We start from the raw sequence: 19,062 nt of genomic DNA, 5'->3' as shown, positions 1-19,062 counted from the left end.
GGATGGACATGAAGAAGCTTTCTGGTGTTGAGTACCATGTACTCCCTTGGAAGTAGAAGTTGCTAGCATGAAAAGAATGAGACTTTGTCCTGAGTACCAATACTCTGTGTAGCCACTGTCATCGCAGGCTGTTGCCACCCCCCCTCCCCATCTCACTACTCCCACCTTTATCCCTAGGGCTACTTCCCTCCAAGTTCTCACAGAAGTTACATCTTGGACACCTTCCTTCCAGTCCAATTTTACTCCTTCATCTATTTCTGCAGATGTTACAGATTAAACAAAAAGTCTCATTTCCCCTGTACTTAATTCAGAAGTTGCCTTTTATGCTTCTCTGTAGAGCAGGGTTTCTTTGGGAATAATGAAGATAATCTGTGCCTTGGTTCCATTTCAGATTGAAGAGCTCAAAAAGAGGAAAAATGAAGTAAACTTGGCTGTGACACCTCTCAAGGTAATAAATCTATGGTTGGCCTTGTCTTGGCTAACTGTGCTTATAATTGGATTACAATTGGACACTTGAAATGAATATTAGTCTCCTTCTTCTGGTCTGACACACTGTTCTCATGTTTGAGATGGAGAATTATAATCAGTGGAATCCAATGACTCCAGCCTTCATCTGAAGTTATTAGATATGGTGTAATCATTTACTTATCACCACTGATCTCTGATATAAAAGGGTCGTGGAATTTATGGGGAGGAGTGGATGTCATCTCAAGGTATCTGTTATGTAAATTTCAAATTATAATCTGGAATCTGGAAAAAGAGATATTTCCAGACACATGGTTTGTTACTAGGTCCATGTTTGAAGCTTTTGCAGTTTCCTAAGAGCTGCAATGGCAAAGCCTCTGAGAGTTCTTAGAGCATCATCTTCATGCTTGAGGGCAGGAACTGGTGTTTTTGTCATTCTGAAACCAGTGCCTGTGTGTCACAAAAAGAGAGTAAAGCTCCAATAGGCAACAATCTAGAAAGGGTAAGTTATGATAGAGGGAAACAAAGGCAGGTGAAGGCTTCATATTCTGCCTCACCCAATATGGGTCCCCTAGAGAAGGTCCTGTGTTCAAATCCTACCTCTGACACTTATTATTTGCTACATCTTGGCAAGTCACTTAAACTTCTGTGGAACTTAATTTCTGAATGGAAAAAATGAAAATGTTGGAGATAGCTTTTAAGATCACCTCCAGCTCCCAACCTCTGGTTTTATTACTAGGTTCATATCCTGGCTCTTTTAGTTACTACCTATTTAACCTTGGTTGAGCACAAAACATTTCTGGGGGCTTGGTTTCTTCATTTGTAAAATGTGAGATTGATCTCTAATATCACTTCTGGGTCTAAGTTTAAGATTATTTTTATCTCACAACTGAAGCTAGCAGTTGGCATCTTATAACAGTTTATGATTTGCAAAGGATTTTTATATACATTCTTATTTGTTCTTTATAAATACACTATGAGGTAGGTAAAGACAATATAACCTTGCTGTTGTTCAGTCCTTTCAGTTGTATTTGACCAGCAAAGATACTGGACTGGTTTGCCAAGTACTTCTCAAGTTCATTTTACAGAGGAAGAAACTGAGGCAAACTTAACTGAGGGTTAAGTGGCTTTCCCTCACAAGTTGTATGAATCTGAGGCTGGATTTGAACTCAGGTCTGGTACTCTATACAATTGACTTCAAGTCTGGTACTCTATACAGTGTGCCATCTAGTTACACTGCCTATTATTTATTTGTGGGTACTTTCCTTTTATAGATGAGGAAATTCAAATTCAGGGCAGAAGGTTAAATGAAGGGTTCACAGTTGGCAAATTGCAGAGCTTTGACTCCAAACCAAATCTTTTTTTACTTCAAGTTCAGTATTTTTTTCATTTTACCATGGTGTCATCAGGATATTTGGTTTCTAGTCTTTGCTTTTCCAAGTCCATGAGCCCTTGAGGAAACCAACTCACTTGATTTCTATGGGAATAAAAATTTCTGACCATATGATTGTTTTCCAGGATCAGGTGAAATAACATATTTCAAGTGGTTTGCAAATGGGCTATCATTTGAGGTAAAAAGGGCCCTAATAGGGTAGTATTTTAGAAAGTGGTAAAGAAACTCCTTGTCCAATTCTGTCTTCCCATTTCTGCTCCATAATATCCCCATATTTATATGTTCACAGAAAACAGAACTGGAAGACATCTTTGACAGTCTTTCATTTTATCCTTTTATTTTAATGAAAGAAAAACTTGGGTTTTAGAGAGGTCAAGTCTCTTGACCATGGTCGAAAAGCTCATTAAGGGTGGGGGTCAAGGAATGGAAACTTTCCCACTTGATTCCTAATCCTATGGGTTTTGTTTTTCCTCCCCTTCTCTTCCTCCATGCCAAAGCCACTCTTCCTCTCTGAGAAAGTTAATCCCTCATTACCAGGGTAAAGTAATACCCAATTAGATAGCTGAGTTCTTTTCTTCAAGAAATTGCTTTGTTTTTTGCATATGCCACCCTGTTGTCACAAAAAAAAGAGTAAAATTCCAATAGGAAACAATCTATAAGGGGTAAGTTGTGATAGAGGGAAAGAAAGGCAGGTGAAGGCTTCATATTCTGCCCTACCCACTAGGGTTCCACAGAGAAGGTTCTGGGGTCAGCAAATGCATGGGGAGAAAGGAAATTGAAAGAACATCAATCAGCCTTCTACTTGATACTTTGGCCTAAGTCAGGCCTCTTTCTTATGGCTTGTCTACCACTTCCTAGTGATTAGATTTGTCCAGAAGGAGATGGACTGCCTCAAGAGATGATGAGTTTTGAACAATCCCCCAGGGCGAAGGGGGTTCATGTTTCAGGGTTGTTCCGTGGCCCCTGAGACCTCTTTCTTGTGATGGGATTCTATGAGATGTTAGCTGCTTTAGTCATACACATGTGCTCCATGACTATTCATGCTAACTCTTAGCTTGCCATTAGAGGGAGCCCATACATAGTCATTCACACAAGGACTTGGACTGCTCATCTCCAAGTCCATAATTGTGGTACAGGGAGTCAATAGGCAATTTATTAAGCATTACTAGATACTAGGCACTATGCTAAATGCTGGGGATCAAAAAAGAAGCAAAACCAGACTCTTTGTTCAAGGAGCTCACAATTTAAATCATATGTAAATAATTAGTAAATAACATACAAATAGCAAGACATATAAAGCATAAATGGGAGAGAATCACAGGGGAAGGCATTATGTGGGGGACAGGGAGACATACACAGAAAGACCTCTTGTAGAAGGTAGGGTTTGAGTTGAATTTTGAAGGAGGTTAGGAAATCCAGGAAATAGAGATGAAGATGAAGAAGCAATGCAGTTTCCATTTTCCACATCTGGGCTTTTTTACTTCTATGGCTTTCATACCTGGACTACTTTCTCTTATCCCTCATCTTTACTTCCTTGTTCTAATATAGCTCATTCCTCCCAAACTCAACAGGACTAGAACTAGTATCAATATGAATGATCTCTCCAAAGATGCAAATCATAACCACCTAGCCTATCTTTAGCAACGCACTCTCATCAATGCCTTTTCTTTGATATACTTCAGAAAGTCTATTCAACGTGTTTGGGAGTCTTCCTCATTTTCTCTTGCTATTATAAGTTTATCAGTGAAGCACACAGACTATTTTTGCTTTGCTATTTTCTTTTTAATTACACATTTCTTTGGGGTCATCCTTTAGATAATTTTCAAAATTCCTTATTTATTGTACCAGTCTGGTTATATACACATGTGACTTTCTCCTTTGCCTTCTCAGTATTATTCATTTTAAAATCATTGGACATTCTAGTCTATTCACAGACATATATCAACATATGGTCCTGGTAAAAGAGAGAAGCTGCCTTCCAAGGACTAGTCCAGCTAAGGGTAGAGAAGCTTATTATCATTAGGCTGGCCTCCTGGTGATGAATTTTTTGGCCATGACAACCATGAAACAAAGAAAGATTCAACATAGCCCTCAGTCCTAGGGGACCTATCATTATTCTGCAGTGATGGTGGCATAATTGTAGAAAAGAAGCTATAGAGTATGAAGAATACAGAATATTACCTGATAATAATTTCGCAGTCCTTTAGCATTTAAAAAACTGCAAAGTCCCTTCTTCATAAGTAACCTATAAATGAGTAGAGTTATACTCATTTTTACAGATGAGGAAATAGAGATTAAGTGATTTCCATGATCACATTGCAAATAAATGATGAAAGCAAGATTAAAACTCAAGTCTCATGATTCCAAGTCCAATATTCTATCCATTAAACCAGGAACATTATGATGTGATATATGAAGTCTTGTGTGAAGATAAATTCGACTTTTCTTAGATATGAAAATAATTCTCTTGACCCCAACACCATAGACATTTGAGCTTTGATGAGATCCTTGAGTAACCACACAGGATCTTTTCTTGTTTTTGTCCCTGTAGGCAAAAGTGGCTTCCCTGATCCAGAAATGCCGGGATAGAAACAACTTGGTCACCCAGCTGGTGCAGGAACTTCACAGACATGGGATTGAGAATCTGCAGCTCTCACAGGCGGCAAAAGCTTTGGTGGATGATGTTGCTGTGGCTACCTATGCATCTACCTTCATGTCTTCTGGCGCCAGAGAGGTAAATGTCATCAGCTCCATCTGTCTCACTGACATTTCCAGCCATACCTTTCACTGAATCCATCCATTCCCTTAGTCCTTCATCCAAATTGAAAGATTTTTTGCCAGCTCAGATGTCTTTGTCCAAACTTCACATTTATTTCCAAATTTAATTTCTGAGCATATTTAACAGCTTTCTCTATGCTCTGGTCTCTTTGCTTGGTTCCCTACTGATGTCCCTTCAAACTGGTTCATTAGATGAATGAATGTTTGTACATTTTCCTCCTTCTATTAGAATCAATCTTTCACTAGTTATGTGAAAGTGACTTCCCCATTGTCTACTAAAGGAAATGTATACTCCTTATCCTTTCATTTGAAGCCTTCCACAATCTGGCTCTAATCTACCTTTATAACCATCTCTCATGAGATTACATTTGAAGCCCTCAACATTCTGACTCTACCTTTGCAGTTTGTTCTATTCCCTATATTCATTTGCCTTCTGAAGCAACTGTACTACTCCCCATAGTCCATCTCTCTGCCCTCCATTTTCCCACCCCATCTTTACTTTCCATATCTGAGTTTTTCTTATACTAACCCCAATAACTTAGAGTGGATTCCCCTCCTCCTCCTCCTCATTTGCTACCTAATAAAATTTCATCTCCATCTTCTTACTCCTCCCCATACTCTACCTATTAAATTCTCCCTTTCATTCTAGGTTTAATTATAATAGTATTTCTTCTATCAACACTTCTTTGGTTTCACCTCTCCCCACCCAAAACTGAAAGTGGTCATTGCCATATTTCTTTTGCACTAAAACCATTGTTCTATAATCTCTAATTAGATTGCAAACTTCTTGAAAGCAGGCTTTGTATATCTATTTCATTTCATTGTATCATTTCTCTAGTACTGAGCACATGTCCTTGAACACGTATAGGTGCTTAATGAATGTTTATTGAGTTGGACTATTTTGAATATTGGTTTTGGATTTGTATTGTTTCCATATACTTTTAGTAGAATGAGCACTTTCTATGGGTTCAACACTGCTAGACTTGGAAGGAGGAACTACATGTCCACAACAGCTGAAACAACAATGCATATGAGTAAAGAGCTAGCCTTTGATTACTTCATTGAGTTATTTGGAATGTCCAGATCCTAAGGAAAGGGGGTTGACTCTCTAGCCACCCCAGTATGATTCCTGGGAATTTTCAATCATGAGGTAACTATGACTCTGGATGACTTTATAGGCCACTGAGAAGTGAGATGATATTCAACAGAGAAGGATGGATAGTTACCTTGACTGTTTCTAATCTGCCATCAGCCCTTTATGGTACATTTTATCTCTATCTCTCTAACCTAATTTTTTTGGTCTTTCTATAGGATAGAAAAAAGAAAATCCTATGCATGTAAATTGCATGTAAATTTGATTGCTTGCATGGGATTGGAGGGATGCCCTTTACCTACTTCTATAGTAGAACTTTTGGTGACATGTCTTTTCGTATGTTTGTGTTTGTACATGTGTGTGTGTGTGTGTATGTATGTGTGTGTGGCATGAAACCTGTGGACCTCTTCTTCAGAATAAGGTTTTTAAATGGATGTTGTTCAGTCATTTCAGTGCTGCCCAACTCATTGTTACCCCATTTGGGGTTTTCTAGGTAAAGACACAAATGTGGTTTGGGAGTTACTTCTCTGGTTCATTTTAAAGATGAGGGAACTGAGACAAATAGGTTTAAGTGACTTACCCAGAATCAGACAGTTAGTATCTGATCATAGATTTAAGTGAAGGTCTCCTTGACTCCAAGCCAGGAACTCTATCTACTTTACCACCTAAGCTGTCAATTTAAAAAATTATAAAATGAACTAAATAGATTTACCAAAGAAAGCAATTATATTAAAAAGAAAAATGTCATGTTGTTTTGCATTTGACTCACCTATAGCTCTATAAGGACATTAAATATAGGACTTTGGCTGGCTGGAGCACAAGGATCCAGATTCTGAGGGTAGGGAACATAGTTGGAGGAAGAAGATAAGTGCATAAGTCCCTAACAATGATTGTTTAAAAGTCCCTAAAGTTTAATATAATGATATATTAAATCCAGAGAGTAGGCAATGAGCTATGGCCTAAGCAGAATATGTAGATGGAGCATATACTCTCTTTCAAGAGATAAGGTCATATATACAGGGAAATGTGAAGCAACAGTGAGAGTAGAGTTTTATCATGTTAAGAGTCTAAAGGGAAGAGAATCAGTCTGAAATCAGAAGACTTGGGTTCTAGTATCATCTGTCACTAACTTTGTTTTATGACTTTAGATTTAACAGGATTTCTATGCACCTTCCAGTTCTAACTTTGTAGGACTCTCTAAGGAAGCATTTATTCAAAGTCTATTATATGTAGGTCACTGAGCCAGGCACTGTGGAAGGTACAGAAATGAATGAGATACAGTTCCTAAATTTCATAGTATCATAGAATTTATAGCTAGGAATGACTTTAGAGATCCCTGAATTATATTGCTAATATAAAGTATTTACTGGTTGTTATAGGATATGATGAATTTAGTCTTTTTAAAGTATCATTTTTTCTTATCCTTCTTCCCTCTCTTTCTATTCTATCAAAAGAATTTCTAGTATATATATGTTATATCATATCATGTTATATCACATCATGTTATATCATATTATGTCATATCATGTGTCATATCAGGTCATGTCATATTGTATTAATTATATTAATATTATGTTAATTATATTATATATTTATTATATTATATTCTAAAGGTCTTCCTTGCTTTTACAGACTAATGGTTACTTCCTTTCCAAATACATGGTTGGTCTTGGCTCCTCTATAACCCTATGATTAATGATTGGCTGTGTCCAATCAGAGAACATCTAGATTAATTTGTTTATTCATTCCACAAAGTTTTTTTTTAGCTTCTACCAGTGAGAAGCAATATGGTATAGACATAGAGGATAGAGAATTCTCATTGGAGCAAGAAATACCTGAGTGTAAGTCATTCCTCTGTCTCATTCCAGTTGTATGATTCAGGGAAAGCCACTTAGCCTCTCTCTCTCTCTCTCTCTCTCTCTATCTATCTATCTATCTATCTATCTATCTATCTATCTATCTTAAGACAATACTCTTATATTGTAACTTTTGAAGGTAGATGATTTGCATGTGTAGTAGCTAGGCAGCATAGTAGATAGAGATAGGAAGAGTCATCTTAATGAAATCAGATCTAGCCTCAGAAACTTATGAACTAGTGACCCCGGACAAGTCACTTAACTTTGTCTCAGTTTCCTCATCTGTAAAATGAACTGCAGAAGGAAATGGCAAACCAGTCCAGTATCTTTTCCAAGGAAATCTCAAATGGGGTCACAAAGATTCAGATACTGCTAAATGAAAACAATAATCTACATGTGTTGATTGAATTTCCAAATGAGGATTTTTCTATATCAATGAAATTATCAGTCTGAATCTCTTCTCCCTGCCTCCTTCCCTGTCCCTCCTTCTTCTAAACGTACAAGTATTGTACTACATGTTGGGAATGGAAACGAAAATAAATTAATCATAGAATCATAGATTTAGAGGTGAAAGTGACCCTAGAGAGCATCTAACTCAACCGCCTCATGTTATGAATGAGAAATCTGAGGACATGGAGGGTATACTACTTATTCAAGGTTTCCCAAATAGTAAATGACAAAAGTAAGATTTGAAGAAAGATCCTCAGACTTCAGGTTCAGGGTGCTATTCCATTGGACTATGTTGCTTTATAAATTCTGATGAGGATGAAAATTATAAAAAATTTAGCAAAGTAAGATATCCTATTCTTTTTTGTGTGTCCCTTTTGTTCTTGTTTTTGGTGAAGATAATTATTCCTCCCCTCCATTACCCCTCCCAGCACAAATTATTCTGGGCCTTGTTCTCAGTTATATGCCAACTATAATAGTGGAAAGTCAAACAACCCTGTTCAAATCCTGGTTCTGTCCCTTTTTTGATAATATGAAAACTGCTGGGTCTCTACTTCTTACCTATAAAATAGGGAGGGTTAGGTGATGAAATGGATATAAAATCAACTCTGCAGGAGAATCTGAGTTCAAATCTGACCTCAGACACTTCACACATATTGGCTGTGTGACCTTGGGCAAGTCACGTAACCTGATTGCCTTGCATCCAGGGCCATCTCTAGTCATCCTGATGCATATCTGGTCATTGGCTACAGATGACTCCAGAGGAGAAAGTAAGAATGGTGACTTAGCACAACCCCTCCCAACTCAAATCTTTTCGTGGCATCATCTCCCTTATTTCATGGTCTTGTTTGAGAACAAAGAACAATCATCATCATCATTATCATCATCATCATCATCATCATCATCAAATAGGGACTTAGCCTAGATGTTTTATAACATCTCCTTCACAGAGAATCATTAGAAGAGTCAAAATTAAAACTCATGACTCTCAGGCCAAGGGACCAAGTTTACTAAGTAACATAAAAGAGATATCAAGTTTCTTCTTTCACAGCATGACCAATATGGAAATATGTATAACAATTGTACTTAGATAACATATCAGGGTGGGGGAAGTGGGAAGGAGAAAATTTTACAAAACTGATTATTGATGATCTCTTCTTATAATTGGAAAAATGAATACATTTAAAAACTAGATATCACAACATACAATTCCAAAAACTTTGGGAAGGGTGTGGTGATGGAGTATAGTAAAAAGAAGACCAAATATGGAAATTGAATGACTTAGTATGATTCGCTCTGGCCCCAGTTTTTATGTCTGTAATATGGGGATAATAATAGTTACATTACTTTCCCCATAGAGTTGTTATAAATAAGAAATACACGTCTTCCAATGCTAAGGAAATAGGGTCTGCTGTTTATTAAATACCTACTTTGAGAAAGGCTCTGTGTTGGGACAGTGGCAACAGTACTTGTGTAGGTTTTAAATTTTTTTTCCTACTTTCCTATCATCTCTCTGCCTTAACTCCTGGCATTCAAACTACTTCACGGAGTCCAAAGCACAATGTTTTATTGACGCTAAGTAGTTTTGAGCTGTAAAGGACACAGATGAAATTCCTGACGGAGGCATTTTGACTCTGGCTGTGAGTCCTGGAGAGCTGCCTTGTTGGCAATAACTGAGATACTAATGGCCTTATGAGTGTAATTCTGCCTGTCAATAGATGAAGCAAAAATCACATAGAAGAAAAGAATGAGTCCTGTATAGGCAGCATTCCCTTTATGTCACATCACATGTATGGGCTACCTACCCTCCCTTTATGTTGTTGACCCAATTTCAAGAGAATGAGTGGTTGAAGTTCTTCCTGGCCAGGAGGGTAGGAGATGCCTGGCTGAGGTCAGGTACATGCTATAGAATTCATCTTAACTTATTAGAGAATCCTAGACTTGAACCCAGGAGATCGACCTGTGTTCAAGCATTGGCATAGATAATGAATGAGTGAAAAGACATTCTTAAAGTGCTTACTATTTGCAAAAGTAACAGAGATGCAAATTGAAAGGGAATACAGTTCTTGTTTCAAAGTGTCCATATTTTTCACAATTATTCTGTGTCTGAAGCTTCATCAATGTTGTGAACTTTCTCTACTCTTCTATTTTGTACCCCAAAACCTCTTTACATCACCCCAATTTAGTATTCTTTTGCTCCAGTCTTTGACTCCTTTCTGAGGGAAACCCCCTCTACTTGTGCCCTTGATCTCTCCTTCTGGAGAGCTTTTGCTCATCCCTTCATCTCCTCCTGTCTACTTACCATTTCCTGCTGTTAAAATACATATATCTCCTGTGTTTAAAGAAAATGATTTGTTTAAAGAAAATCATTTATTGATCCTGCTGTCTTCTTTTGCTTTCATTTTATATCTTCTCTTTCACTTGGGAAAAACAGTTACCTGCATTCATTGCCTCTACTTCCCTACCTCCAATTTATTTTCAATATTTTTAATCTGACTTTAGAACCCACCACCTGAATGAAATTTGTTCCTTTCAAGGTCTCATAATTGTTTTTTAAATTTTATTTATTTAAGGCAATGGGGTTAAGTGACTTGCTCAAGGTCACACAGCTAGGCAATTATCAAGTGTCTGAGCTGGATTTGAACTCAGGTCCTCCTGACTCCAGGGCCTGTGCTCTATCCACTGTGCCACCTAGCTGCCCCAACATCTTATAAGACTCCATCTGTCTGACTTTAGTTCTATTGTTGATCCCCTTCATCAAGATATATTTTCCTCCCGTGATCTTCTTGACACATTTTCCTTCTGGATGTCATCCTGGCTGTTTAACTTCTATTTTCAAGTTCTTTTTATAGGAGTATTGTCTGTGCCCATCTGTCTAAATATGAGGAGTGTAATCTTGGCCTCTGTCCTTAACCCTCTTTTCTTCTCTGCTTATAACTATCATTTCTTTTTTGTGAATCCTGTCAGCTCCCATGGGTACAACCATCATCTCTATGTAGATGATTATAAAATCTACATATCTAATCCACAACTGTTTCCCAGACTCTAGTCCTCCTTCTGTTCATTGCTTGTTAGATACTGCTATATTATTGACTCTTAAGTAGTTATACCCCAGCATATCTGAAGTGGAATTCATCATCTTTCTCTGTAATCTACCTGAACTAGCTTATCCATAATATTTCTTTAACTCTGTCCTCTCACCTTTCTCATCCAATTATCTACTATAGCTTGTCAGTTCTACCTAACATCCATTGCATCAGTCCTCTTCTTTTCACTCTCCTCATTCAGGTCTCCTATCACCTCTATCTTGAACCATTAGTGATAGCTTCCTAATTGACCGTTCTGTTTCCAATCTCTTTCATCTCCAATTAATTCTTAACACAGCTGCCAAATTAACAATGCTAATTATTCAGTTGTTTCTGTTGTGTCTAATTCCTTGTAATGCCATTTGAGATTTTCTTGAAAAGAAACTGGAATGGTTTGCCATTTCCTTCTCTAGCTCATTTTACAGATGAGGAAACTAAGGCAAAGAGAGATAAGTGACTTGCTCAGGATCACATAGCTAAAACCTCTAGGACTTGAACTTAGGTCTTCCTGACTCCAGGCCTAGCACTCTATCCGCCACCCTCTATTCCTAAAGATGGCTGTGATCATATCAGTCCCTATTACACTTTAATGACTTCCTGTTGCCTAACAGCAAAAACACCGTCTCCTCTGTGTGACATTTGCGCAGTATCACCTCCACCTTACCTTTCCAGAGGTCTAATCACTCTTCCTCCCACACTATAGGCCATTTGGCCTATATGCAATTGCTCCTAAATGACATTCCAGCTTTTGATTTTGTGGTCAGTCATACAGGTTGTACCCGATGGAACGTTCATTCTTCTTCCCTTTACCTACTTAGAAGCCTTAGCGCCTTTCAAAGTTGAACAGGTATTTATTGCCCTCTATTTTCTAAAACTGCTTGGTGTATGCTTTGTAGATGCATCCTATTTGCCTTTGTAGGTACATGGTTTGTTGTAATTCTCTGTAGAATGTTAGTTTCCAGAGGGCAGGAACCTCCATTTCTTTGTTTAATGAGGTTAAAAGACCTTAGAAATCATCTAGCTCAATCTTCCTGTTTTACAGATGAGAAATCTGAGCCTAAAAACAGTTGTGTCTTACCCAAGATCATGCAGGAGTAGAAATAGGACTTTACCATTAATTAAGGCTAATATTTCCCTCATACCATTAAAAAAAGAAAAATATTTGTATCTGCACTACCCAACATCATTCCTTACATATTATGTTTTGCCTGATTTGTGATTTCATTGCTATAGGGAATTCCCAGTAAGAAAATTACCTCTTCCAGTGCCTATCAGAAACTGTTATATGTCTTAGAGTAGTAGAATTTCCTTAGATCACTGAGAGAGAAAACAGTTTGTCAAAATTTTGTGAGAATCAAGACTTGAACCCAATTCTTCTCGACGCTGAGGGCAGTTCTTTACTATTCCAAAGTGAATCCAGTAGTTGTCTAATAAGTGCTGATGGTCTGAATTGAATTTAATACTTCCAAAGGACCATGAATTTGCCAGTGTGTCTCAACCAGCTTGGACTGCAATAATCCCAACTCTTGGAAAAAAAAAATATTTCTTTTGGATTGCTGTAGCAGGAAAAGTATCTCAAGGTCAACCTTATAGGGATGAATTTCTGTGTTTAGTTGATCTGATCCTAAGATTTGGAGTGCATAGTTCATTTCTTGGTCAATATTTGAGGAAGACCCTTCTAGTTTGGTAGGACTAGCCAGGCATGTACTTTGCTGCCATAACCTTATAGATCACAGGGTTACCTCCCTGCTACTTTACAGAAGCAGTAACTTTGGTCTAATTGAAAGGTTAATCCTTTTGACTTCAAAAGGCAGGGGCCAAATCTTCTCTTTGCCATGTATTTTCTATGTGACCCTGGCCAACTCATCTGAGCTTTCTGATTTTCTATTTCTCCATAAAAATTAGGATAATAATATCTCATAGGCTGAGAAGATTAAATTGGAATGTGTATAAAGTCCTCTGTAAACCAATTATCTCTAGGTAAATTCCTGGTATTCTTAATGCAATATTGAATGACTTTAGTGAAGGAAATGATCAAACATGATATAAATAGATGGGATAACATGTAATCCCTTGTGTTTGTATAGTGATTTCATATCTGTTATTTCAACTGAACTCATAACTAACTTGTGAAGGAGATCATGCAAATGTTATCATTCCTATTTTACATATGATTTAAGAGTTGGAAGGGTCTAGATTTCTTATAGCTTAGGAGTTCTTAGCTTGGGATCCTTAAACTTGTTTACTTTTTTTCTATTAAATATATTCCAGTATAATTATTTTCCTTTATAATCCTATTCATTTTATTTTATACATTTAAAAACCTTCTTCTTCTTAGTAGAAATTACAAGGGTCTACCAGATGACCAAAGCAGTCCATAACAAAAAAGATTAAGAACCCTTAATGTAGATTGGTTCACTCATTTTTCCTAATAAGGGGAATAAGGCTTTTCTCAGAAGTCCAAGTGACTTGTTTTAAGTCACACAGGCGTACATGGAAGGACTGGGTCTAAACGGAAGTCCTGTGATTTTTCTTCCCTTTGTAATGAGGTTTCAATTGAAATTCATCAACTGTAACTTTAACAGCAGGTCAAAAAGGAGAGGAATTTTGTTCACAAAATTATGAAATTGCACAGGTTGAAACCTAAAAAAATGAAATTCTTGGGAGATGAGACCCAATTTCTGTGAATCACAGTCCTGCAAACATGCATGGAAACTTGGGAGACCACACAGAGCAGCTGCTGCCATCAGGGTTGCCAACCTCAGCAGGGAGGGAGGTCAAATTGAAGTAGAGAAATAGAATAGCTACAGGAGAATTCTCTGTTCAACTGTCCTCAATTTCTTACAGCTGTCTCATAATATCAGAGACTTAGAGCTGTTAGGAAATTAGAAATCATTTATTCTTACCTCATCATTTTACAAATAAAGAAACTGAGGCATAGGGTGGCTAAATGAACTAATTCATATCGATTTATCAGTAAAAGAGCACAGCTTAAAACCAAACAATCATGCAGTTAATAAATATATTTGCAGGCATTATGCTAAGAGCTGAGGATATAAAGGAAGTCAAAAGATGATCCCTACACTTGAGACACTCACTATCTAATGGGAAAAAACATTCAAACCAAGTATTTTTACTCTAAGTCAACATCTAATATGTTGATGACTTTCAGTTTGGAGAAATGGATGTGGTTCAGGTAGGGAAAGAATTGGCCCCAGTTTACATCTTTATGAAGTGCACAAGGCATTTGATACAAATTAATAAAATCTCCTTTCTGCCTAGGGGAAAGATGAAGAGATTAGTCACAGGGTTTCCTGTTCCTAACTGCCTTCTTTCAGTGGTTTTAATCCTCATCCGGCTAAGTCTTGTAACACTTTATAGTTTATATGGCACTATCATGTACATTCTCATCTGATCCCACTAGTACTTTGTGGTAATAATAAGAATGATAACCCAAGTCTATAGTGTTTTAAAGTTTATTAAGCCCTTTTTATGATAACCCTTTGAGGTTAGTATTGCAGGCTTTATTCTTCCCATTTGAAAAATGAGAAGTGAAATGATCTACCTGGGGCCACTCAGCTATTAAGTATCAGAGCTCACCTTCCTGTACCACTCGATAGCCTTTGAGAGCTATCTTCATTACAATGACCTTCTGAGGTAGGTACTGTGAGTGTTTCTTATCCCCATTTTATAGAGTGGGACAATTGTAGCCCACAGGGGCAAGATGACTTAAACAAGGTCATACCACTATCATGAGACCAATCAGAGTCTCAGGAATTCTGACTCCCTTGCCGAGTTAGTTGTCTTTACACCATGCTACATCACCTCTGGCTAAGGACTGTGGCATCATAGATTTACTTCTGGAAAGCTTGTTAGAAATCATCTCATCTAATCCCTTCTTTTTACAGAGGAGGAAACTGAGGGTCAGAGAGGTTGAACAAAACCCTGTTTCTTTTAAGAAGCAATCTCTAAAAAACAATAAATATCTGGGGCTTGTCTAATGTTTTTCCTAGCTATAGAGCTGCAAACAAACCATTTGTCATCAATGAACTCTAATGTTATAAAATAAATATTAAACTTTCACTATATCTATTTCACAGGGTTGTCACTAAGGAAAGTGCTTTGTAAACCTTAAAATACCTTGGAAATTTGATTTAGCTGACATTATTACTTTTTAAGGAACTGCAGAGTAACTGATTTCTAATTTTTTCCAGGCATGTTACCAATTAGACACCAAGTCTGAGAACTCTGCCTTTGGAAGAGGTTAGTATGGTATTATATGTGTTTTTCTTTTTCTTGTAAATATTTTATTTTTTTACATTACAATCATTTTCCAGTTTTTCCTCCTTCCCCAACAGAATTACCTATTGTTACAGATAAATTCAGTTATACAAATCAATATATTGGCTCCAGGAAGCTAGGTCGTACAGTAGTAGTAGATGGAGCATTAGGACTAGAGTTCAAACCTAGCTTCGCTGTGTGACCCTGGGCAAGTCATTTAATTGCTTTACCTGTTTTCTTATCTGTAAAATGGAGATATAATAACAGCAACTACTTCTCAGGGTAGTTGCAAGAATCATGGCAATTAATTATTTTTATGGTAAAATGTCTGCCTCATTCTGAAACCATAATCTACGTCTTGGTTGTTGAGAATTAAGAAACATTTCATCTCTATAAAATCACTATTAGTCACCATATTGATGAGAGTTCTGAAGTCCTTCAGTGTTGTTTCCCTTTATATTATTGTGTTATCAGCAAACATGTGTATATTAAGTAACTGAATTAATTAATTAATTAATTAATTAAGTGATGCCATGTTATACTATGTATCAGGAATAAAAATCTAAACAGAAAGAAAGACAGGACCTACTTTCAAGAAGTTTCCACTCTAACGGGAAAAGACCACACATAAAAATAAGTTTTAAAGAGGGGGAAGAAAGATACCTCACAAGGGGGTAGGATGGAAGAGTACAGATTTTGACCTGAGGTGAGATGAATTATTTCATGAAATTTGTTCTTGTTCTGCTTATTAGAATCTGCATCAGTTCCTCTATGTCTATTATGTTGACATACCACAAATTGTTTAGTCAGTGAATGGGCTCTCTCCTTCTGGTTGTTCACATCTACAAAAGTCCTATATCATACATATTATCATGGTTGTTGTTTTCCTTTGTTCTTTGTTCTCAAAGAGGACCATGACATCAGGGAGATGATGCCATGCCATGCATATAAGAGAATTGGAGTGAAATGAGGGTGGGCTGTGCAAAATCACCAGCCTCATTTTCTCCTCTGGAGCCATCTGGATCCAGTGAGCAGATATGGATCAGGATGACTGAAGATAGCCCTGGACATATTTTGGTACATATGGTATCTTTTCCAGTGTCTTTGACCTTAAAGTACATATTCTTGTAATTGTGTTGCTTAGTCAGTTAAGTTTGAGTAGGATGAACATATGTGCTTATGAACTTGCAGTTTCATCATCATGCCAATCTAAGGCAGAACCATCCCATAATCAGACAAGAGCGAGAGGTTTTCAGAGTGACAGAATACTCAGTGTCAGACTTTGATTATAAAAGAACCTTTTGAAAAGTTATCTCCTTTCTTTGTGTTTGCTACTCATTTTTTCAACTAAACATGCAAGCCTGAAATTGATTTATGACAATTCACCATTTCTCTAGGTTTTTTTTCCTTTACTCAAAATTCCATAAAAAAAACCTGGGAACCATTTCTTTTGGAGATTGTTATCATTAAGCAAATGTCTACTCTGTTCTGGCTGAGGTTGGCAACTAGTTATGTTTGTGGTTGTTGTTCAGTCATTTCAGTCCTATCTAACTCATTGTGGACCCCTTTGGCATTTTCTTGGCAAAGATACCATGGAGCTTTGCCATTTCCTTCCTCGGTTCATTTTGCAGATGAGGAAACTGAGGCAATCAGAATGAAATGACTTGCTCAGGGTTACATAGCTAATAAGTATCTAAGGCCAGATTTTAACTCAAGAAGATGACTTTAGGCATGGTGCTCTTTCTACTGCGCCACTCAGCAGCCTGACTAGCCTGATAGATAGATAGATAGGTGGAGGCAAATATATATATGTATATATATCTATCAATATATAGATATATTCATATCTAATCTAATATCTAATATCTATATAGCTATATCTATATAAATACACATGAAGTGAAATAATTCTAAGACAATATGATAGAGTGGAGTGAACATCATTAGCTACCTAGCCAAGAGAACTATATTACTGGTTATGTAACTTAGAATAAGTTCTTTTTTATTGCAAAATGACTAGATGATCTCTAATTTCATCTCCATCTCTGATATTCTATGTTCTAATGTTCTCTTCACTGCTAATATTCCATGTCATACTAGTATATGTGTTCTAAGTTTCCCTTTAGCTCTATAGTTCTAATTCCAATGTTCTCCATTCTGACATGTTTGCTAAGGGTCTTTCCAGTTCTAACATTCTGCATTCTAATTTTTTACTTTTAACTTAACATTCTATATTCTGATATTCCCTTCAATTCTAAGATTCCATAAACTAAGCCACCTCCAACATTCTGAGTTCTATTTAAGTTAGCAAAGTGAAGAAACACCAACAGAAAATAATAAAAAATGTCAAAGCCGATGAATGGGGGATTTTTTTTGACAGTGTGGTTTTTGAGATTTGAATGATGGAATTTTTTTCATAGATCAAACCGGTCTCCTGAGTCCAGATATAACCAATCACCTCAGTGGATATTTCAGTTCTAACACCTCTCCTACTGCTGACTCTGACCCATCATTTAAGAAAACTCACACTGGGTCTCCAAATGTGAGTAAATTCCCAAGGATTATTTTTAGATTTTAAAACACTTCAAATGCTATTCATTGTACTACTTCTTGTCGCCTGCAGGCAAAACCAAAGATCAGATGGTGTTTGAATAAGGCCTTTTGCTTAGTTAGCTTCAGCAGAAAAATCTTAACCTTTAAAAAAGTCACAGAAAAAAATAGATATTTTAGAGACAAAAATTATATTTCTATCTTTAAAATAAGATTAAGTATTGAACCCTATTTCATCAAAACTCAAATATTTCATTAATAATTAAAAATACTCTTTATATTTCCACAATTCAGGTCAAAGGGTGGTAGTGGTAGTATATAGACACTTATTTCAAGGACTCAGATATCAATCTTTCCTCTCCTTAATGTGACCTTCCAGAGTTACCATAGCCAAAACATCAGTCACCATTTAGCTAACCCAGTGATATGCTTGTACATTTAGTGAGCAGGGTCCTATATACTAAATATACCAGCCCTCAACAGTTCTCATCAAACCTTTCTATCTTGGTGTTACAGGCCAGAGCAGTCTCTGTTGACTATCTTTTTAGAGTTTATGGCCATATTCATACCACAGTGAGAGCATCAGGTTAGAACTTTAGTGAAAAAAATAAATGTTCAATTTTAAAATAGTCTGCAATTTCATTAAATACTTTCATAAACTACCACTATCATGCAGAGTGCTACCTTCTCTGCTTCTTAGAGTTGCCTTGGTCACTAAGTTATTAAATGATTTGTCCAGAATAAGCCAGCCATATATATACATATATATATATATATATATACATACATATATATATATATATATATATATATATATATATATATATATATATATATATGTATCAGGAGTAGGATTGATACAGAGGTTTTCCTGCTGTCTATCATATATTTTACAATTTAATTTATGTCAAATTTGACATGCATTGAATAAGAAGGAAAAAGGATTGTGTGGCTGGCAATTTAATTTCCCATGATGAATCTACTATTGTTTCTCCTTCACTCTATATCCCTGCAGGCTCTTTCCCATTTCTCTCTCTCTCTCTCTCTCTCTTTATTCTCTCACCCATCAATTCAGCTGTGCCTCATTCCCATCTTTTCAGTCAATTGATTTGT

This window comes from Macrotis lagotis, chromosome 3 (genome assembly GCF_037893015.1).
Source record: "Macrotis lagotis isolate mMagLag1 chromosome 3, bilby.v1.9.chrom.fasta, whole genome shotgun sequence".
NCBI classification, from domain to species: Eukaryota; Metazoa; Chordata; class Mammalia; order Peramelemorphia; family Peramelidae; genus Macrotis; species Macrotis lagotis.
The sequence above is the reverse complement of the archived record's forward strand: the minus strand, read 5'-3'. Positions refer to the sequence as shown.